The sequence below is a fragment of the Ochotona curzoniae genome, unplaced genomic scaffold, assembly GCF_017591425.1.
Source record: "Ochotona curzoniae isolate NIBS_2020 unplaced genomic scaffold, NIBS_Ocur_1.0 contig_3819, whole genome shotgun sequence".
In the NCBI taxonomy this organism is placed as follows: domain Eukaryota; kingdom Metazoa; phylum Chordata; class Mammalia; order Lagomorpha; family Ochotonidae; genus Ochotona; species Ochotona curzoniae.
The window spans coordinates 57,521,853-57,529,229 of NW_024466004.1; positions in this window are offsets into that span (position 1 = coordinate 57,521,853).

The window sequence follows — 7,377 nt, forward strand, 5'->3', positions numbered from 1 at the left end:
TTTATAATTCCTTCTTTCCAAAGTGCTTTCAACATGGGTATTGTAAAATTTTTAAAGGTTTATGTGCTTGGGAAACATTTTTCTTATATCCTTATATTTGATTAACATATTGTTTGGATATAGTTCTTTTATTCTAGAAAATTTCTTTATCATTTCTTCAAATAACTTTTGCAATTTATTTTTCTCACTTTCTAGGTCTCTAAGCAGATGTAACCATTCCCCTCTCCCTCCAGTTTTCTTAGCTGTTTTTTTAAAAAAACTACCTATTTCCTTTCTCATCTTACCATTTTCCGTTGCATTCTGGTAAAACCCTTCAATCGGATCAGTCAAATCATGAATTGCTCTTTAGCCCCATCCATCCTACTAGTTATCTTATCCAGGGTGCTCTTTATTTCATTATCATTTTCTGCTTGGTTCTTTTGGTGACTTAACAATCTATTTTCTTGCTTCTTTATCTGTGCATAGTTGTGGTGCTCATTTTAAGTTTTGGTCCCTTTGTCGGAACATCTTTGCTAGATGGCATTTGCTGTCTAGTTTGTTTACTTGTTTGATAGTTGCAATGTCTGTGAGCCTGTTTCTCTCTTCCACTTACTCTCCTTCTTAATGTGCAATGGGCATATTCCTATGGTGGTTTGAGCTCCCGGTGGAGAGCCCCAAGACACAATGGTGTCTCCACTGGTTCGTCTGTTGTCAGACAGGAGCTGTGGTCAAGAATCCATCCTGAGGTCCGGCACAAAAGCCTCATGGCTACAGTCCTCACCTTGAATGCCCGGGATCCCATATGGGAGGCTGGTTTGTGTCCCAGCTGCTCCACTTCCCACACAGCTCCCTGCTTGTGACCTGGGAAAGTAGTCGAGGATGGCCTAAATCCTTGGGACACTGCACCCATGTGTGACCCCAGAAAAGACTCTGGGCTCCTGGCTTTAGATCAGCTCAGCTCCGGCCATTACAGCCACTTGGGAGTGAATCAGTGAACAGAAGATCTTCCTCTCTGTCTCTTCTCCTCTCTGTATATCTCACTTTCCAATAAGAATAAACAAATCTTTAAAAAAAATCCATTCTGAAGCATGTAGGATAAGGTAAGATTGAGACAAAGGTCATCACTGCTTTCAGCATTCCTGCCCTCAGCACGATTCTCCTGTGCCCTGAATTTATTCTGCAGCCACCTGCACCTGCTACCATTGAACTTGGAGTGAGGAACAGACAATAAAACTCACTGGGCTGCTCCTGGGGATGCAAGGAGGAACCTCAAAAGGTTCTGCTCCTGTCAATCTCCTCCCTGTGCCCATGAGTCCCTCACCCTAGCACACAGCCAACCCTTCCCTAGGCAACAATTCAAAACAGTTTTTCCAGGAGTTGTTGGGGAGTTTTGTTTGTTTCTTTTACTATTTTTTTTTTCAAATGTACCTCTCTGCCTTGCTTCTGTTTCTGCAATATTGATTAGCAAGTACCGTGATAGAAACCCAGCACTAAGTATTTAATCAATGGTTCCAGCTGATTGGCAAATGCTAGCAAGCAAATACGTTCTCTCCAGGTTTGTTTCTGGTTTTCCTGTCTATGGGGAAAAAAGATTTGATTGCAAAGTTTAAGTACATCCCTGACAGCAGAGGGTAGGAAAGACAAAGAAATGGATTTTGGGGGGTGCACTTATTAAATGCTAGGCATTTGCCAAAGTGCTAAATACATGAGGTGGGCTTGCAAGTTATTCCAGAAAGCATCTTTCACTTTCCCTAAAAACTAGATTAAACCACCCTGAACCCTCATGACCAGGCTCAGTGATGAAGTCAGCTTTTCCCTGCTGGATGCTACACACAAGTCTCAGGGGAATGAGTCCTTTATAGCCCAGCCTTCGCCAGTCCCTGGGCCCTTGGGGAACCTCAGAGGGGGCTCCTCTGCCTTTCCCAGGCACAGCCCAGGGCTTTTGCTCCATGATTCCCAAAACAGCCACGATGCATGTTCTCCCCCCAGATGTTCACAGCACTTTCTAGGGATGAAACACTAGTGAGACAGGATCAATGCTCATCAGGTCCAAAGTCCATGTGATCCATTTGATCTTCTCTCACCTGATCTTCTCCCACCCTGTGCTTTATAATCAGTGCCGTTTCCTCCCCCTGAGCTCCAAACCTTATTGCCTCCTACCCTTCCACTTGCCACATCAGCATCATTGGGAGCACTAGTTCTAGTCCCAGCATCTCCACTTCTGATCCAGCTTCCTGCTAATCGCCTAGGAAAACACTGGAGGATGGCCCCAAGCTTTGGGTCCTGAACCTTCATGAGAGACCCAGAGTAAGCTCCTGGCTTTGAACCAACTTGAGCTCCAGCTGTTTTGGCTACTCGGAAAGTGAACCAGCAGATGGAAGATCTCTCTGTCATTCCTTCTCTCTGCTGTAGCTCTGCTTTTCAAATTAAAATAAATACACCTTTAAAAACAAATAGGGAGAGTTTGAAAAAGTATATCTCTCCCTTGCTGGGGAGTTAGGAATAGCTCCAAAATAAGAAACCATCATCCCACTTTCTCCACGGATGGGATTGGGCCAGATGAGCAAGTCCTGTTGTTTTAAATCTATCATGTGCATTGTGATGTCTGTGCTGTGTCAGTTCCCTGTGGTTCCTGTAGTAGCCTGTTGCAGCAGTAGCTGTGCAGCCTCCTGGGTTGCGGGAAAAGAAAAGAGGTTTACATGGTTAAGAGCCACACCCCTTCACAGGGCAGCCAGGGCCTAGTAAGATGTTCAAGCCTTTGCATGAGCACTCCCTGTGCAGATGGCTGAGGCTGTGTGGCTGCTTCCCAGCCCAGTCTGCCTCCTGCCCTCCCCTGCAGGTGTTGCCACCTGCCCAACTCCACCTCAGAGTCCCTATTCCCTGGAAACTGAACCTAAGGTAAGCTCCCGGGGGATGGAAATCAATAGTCCCACTTGATGGGTGTGGACACTGAGGCTCCAGCCATTTAGGTAATAGGGTCCAATGGAAATCTGGAATTTGATGAGAAAAATATGACTCCCAAGCTTTTGGATATCTTTTTTTTTTTTTTTTTTTTTGCATTCATGGAAGTGCTGACTACATTTGTCCTTGCTTTTGTTTGTTCTGAATGTTTCGTTAAGGCAGCACAATTGGACCACTCTTGCTCTTACTTGGGCTGGAAGGTAGATGCTACATCCACTCAACTTCTCAATTCCAGTTCCTCCCAGCAGCCACCTGTTGCTCCACATCCTAGCCCTACGCTTAGACATACACACACAAACACAAACAATTTGCATGCACCAGAACTATCACTTCTTTTTTGTGGAAAAGTCCCAAAGTCAAGTGGGAAAGGCCAGGCCACTGCAGCATGCCTTGCATGCCTTTGCAACCTTAGCAGCCGAATGTAGGCTCCCTGTGACCTGGGCTCTGGATTTGCATGCTCCTGGGATGGGGATGAATTGAATACACACACACACACACACATCTGTAACAATCTGGGTAGAAAGGCCTCCCCCAGTGAGCCTCCAGGATTAACTGTTTCCTCCAAGGGCCTCTCATGGCTGTCCCCACCCCCACCAACCACCTCTCCCTGAAAAGATCAGAGCTCAGGAGACTTTCTCAGTTTGCCAGGCCAGACTCCTCTGGGGTTGGTACATTGTCTGAGAACAATTGCTGGCTACCTTCAGAGCACAGCTAATACCTCCCCTTGGGGCCTCCACTCTCCCTTACCTGCCACAGGCTGAATGCTGAGACTTTTCCCAAGCAAAAGTGCATTTGGTCTCTGCCCAGCACCTTATAAAGAGACAGGGTCCTGTTAGTGCTGGAGCAGAACCACTCTGAGTTGGCCTGATTTAGAAAGCAGCCTTGCTCTGAGAGTAAACCTGAAGGGTACAACAGGATCACTGTTCCTTCCCACACCTCCCCGTCCCCCAACACACACACACACACACACACACACACACACACACTAGCAGAGCCCTGGGGACTGTGGCCTACAGAGGCACAAAGAAGAAAATGCCAAGAATCCCTACTGTATTTCTAGAAACACTGAATCCTCAGGTGCCCAAATTGCCCTGTGCACTTCCTGCAGAGACCCCAAGACAGCATGCAGCTAACTGGTTGAGACTCAGACTGTGAAGTGCCATGGCAGCTGAGACACTGTGCTGTTGGGTTGTGGAGGAATCGACAGCCAGCAGTGCTAAGGACTGTCAGGACCACTGGACAGAGGCTCAGGGTGCATTCAGCTCATGCAAGCCGGACCTACTGCCCATGGCCAGCCAAGCACGACAGCTTGGAGTTGCAGCTTCCTCGGTTGGTCACTGAGACGCTAACTTCATTCATAAGTCTTGGTTTTATTTTTCTTTTCTTTTTATGTTGTTTACATAGTTGAAAGGGATGCATGCCCATGAAGGCCTCTGATTAGGGTTGGGAGAGTCAGCCATGGGGGAAGGTGGGTGGGACATATGCTTTAATCTTCTTTTTTTCTTTGTCTGCAGGGGAAGAGGGTCCTTTGATGAACATCCTAGAGAGCCTGATACAGAGAGGTGTTAATTGAGTGGATTTGATAGTTCTGAGAAGTTGTTGGCTCTGTTGCTCCAGGGTTGAGAAAATCTAGCCACAGTCTATTCATTGACAAGTTCCAGCTTAGTGCACCCACAGGCCCAGGAACATGCTGTAAAGATTGGCCAGAATTGTCCAACCTGTTCTGCTGTCCATCCTCTGATGAGGCAGTTGACGCCCCCTGGTGGTCTAGATGAGCTGGCTGTCATGTCCCCTGTGTGCATCTAGGCATGCTGTCCATTGCACAGGCATCAGTAACTAAGGAGGCCCAAACCCAATATATGCACTCCAAAGTCAAGCACACATCCTGTGACTTTCCCTGTGGCCAGGGTCTGAGTCCAGTGGTCCAGTCAAGAGAGGCCCCCGAGAAAGCTTGCCTGGGTGACTCCGACTTGACTCTTATGTGCACCAGCCAGTGCAGGTTCAGGTGTGGCTTGTCACCTGCACCAGTTAACGCACGTGCTGGTGAGTGTAGCTTGGTTAGCTCTGCCTCAGCCCATCTTTCACACGAACCGGTAGGTGTTGTGGCTGAGCAACACAGACCGCCACAGATCCAGTCCTCACACATACCAGCAAGCACCCCATCCTTGTCAGAGTGACCCTCAATAAACCTCACCAGGCTCATCCCCAGCCCTGGTTTTTGCGTGTGCCAGTCTCTGCTGTGGCCTAGTATGGCCCAGGGCACACCACATCTTGCTCTCACAGATGGGTAGCACAGCCTAGCCCTGCCCCTGCCCTTGCCCCAGCGTTTGCAAGCACCAGTAGGTAGCAGGTGATGAGATGCTACTTAACCCAACCCAGGTATCCCACATGGGGGGGGTGCCTTGGTCAGACCCAGATATCCCCTCTGGTTTCTCCCCTCTAGCCTGCTCAGTCTCAGTCCCTTGCCTACTTGCGAGTGCAGTGGCCCAATCCATGGAAGAGCCCAAAAATTATTCCTTCCCTGGCAAACATGCCCTCAGCTGCTCTCACTCCAACATGTCCTCAGACTCCCTTCCCTGGACAATCTGCTGCAGCAGCACCACTACCTGGGGCCAGGATGGCATGTCCTAGCCTGGAGTTCCCTGCCTTCCTCACTATCTTAAAAAAAAAAAAAGTAAAGAGAGAGAGAAAGAAAGGGGGAAGAAAGAGAGAGAGGAAGGAAGGAAGGAAGGAAGGAAGGAAGGAAGGAAGGAAAGGAAGGAAGAGAAGGAGAGAGGGAAGGAGGAAGGAAGGAAGAAAGGAAAGGGAGGGAGATAGAGAATAATAAGCAACTCTGCTAGCATACTGATCTAGTTAGCACAAATTTGGCATTAACCAGGCCCAGTATGCCTACCAGATATTCGCTACCTTTCTCCCAGCAGTGTAACACTCACCTTGGTACAAGGTAACCTAAACAATTACCTAAAGCTGGGGGTTTTTATTTTTCCTGAATATTTTGTGAAAATATTCGCAGAAGGGCGTGGCCTTGTGGCAGGTAGGTAAAGCTGTCACCTGTGACAGGAGCCCCAGGGCCATGGACCACCTGTTTGACAGAAATGGGCACCAAAACTGGGAGGAGGGAAGATGGTGTGGAGGACTCTCGTGGGGAAGTCTGTCTGGAGAGGAATGAGCCAGCAGGGACCAAAAGGCACTTTGACAGAGTCAGTGACAGAGTAGACGTGAGCCTGGTCCAGGAGCTCAAGGCAAAAAGAGGGTTTCGCACAGGAGAGGGCTGTGTTTATGGCCAGCAAGGAGTAGCAGGGACCAGGCTTGCCCTCCTGGTCTGAACTGCTCAGGCAGAGAGAAGGCTTGGGAAACCACTGGAGAACCTGGCCAGAACTGGTGATTGCCCCTGGATGGAGCAGACAGAAGCGAGAATTGGATGAGACCAAATTCTACTTTCCCCCTACTCTTCTTCCATAGAAGTGCTTTGGAATCTGTGCAGAGAAGTCTTGGGTGCACATCAGAGCTGACTAAAAAATAGCCTAGTGGACAGCCTAGTGGGAAGTGACAGAGACGCCCATTCTGCCTAGCGCAGGGAGGAGGAAGCAGTGGTTGAAATTAGCTTCCTGCTCAGGTGAGGAACTAGGTGCTGAGCACCATTTACGCTGACCTCAAGGCAGGCGCTTCTTCTCCCTCTGCAGGTATGGTTGATTTGGGCTGGATTCTGGAAGCACTTAGCTGGAGTTCAACAGCACACACCTGTATTTGTGGACTTGGCGTAAGGAAGAGCGAGGGAAGCCCATCCCGCAGGTGCAGTAGCCTACCCCTGTGGAAGATAGAGCCCTGGCTGTCATCCTAGCACATTTTGATTTTTGCAGCTCCCCAAGCAGGCCCCATCCTGGCCTGGCTCAGAGGTGGAGATGGGTAGAAAAACCATACAACCTTCGCAGAGAGGAAGTGAATCACAAGACCACGAGCGTGTGGACAGAAGTGTTGAAAGTTTGGAGTCAGTTATCACCAACTTCCCCATCACAGCAGGGTGGGCCTGAATGAGAGCAAGGCAGAGCTCCATCCACCAAATCAGCTCACTGGGTGGGCCAGGAGCCTGTTCTCCTCCCTGCATCACCTGGGGCTGGAGAAGGACACTAGAAGATGGGGTAGGGAGATCCAGGATCATCCTAGGCTGTCACTTTGCCTGCATCCCAGCGCTGAGGTAACCACAATTCTGATTTGTGATCTGTGTGTATTTCCTTGAGAGGACATAGGCTACAGAATGTTCATATAACACTCATTACTCACTTCATTAGTTTTCTGAATTGCTATTTAGAACATTTGTGCCTGTCAGATAACGGAGGAGCTCAATTAGACTCCAAAAGTCATGATTTCTGGTAATTAAAGTCACACCCTAACAATCTAAAGAGCCCAACAATTGTGTTTGATTTGAAACATTAACTT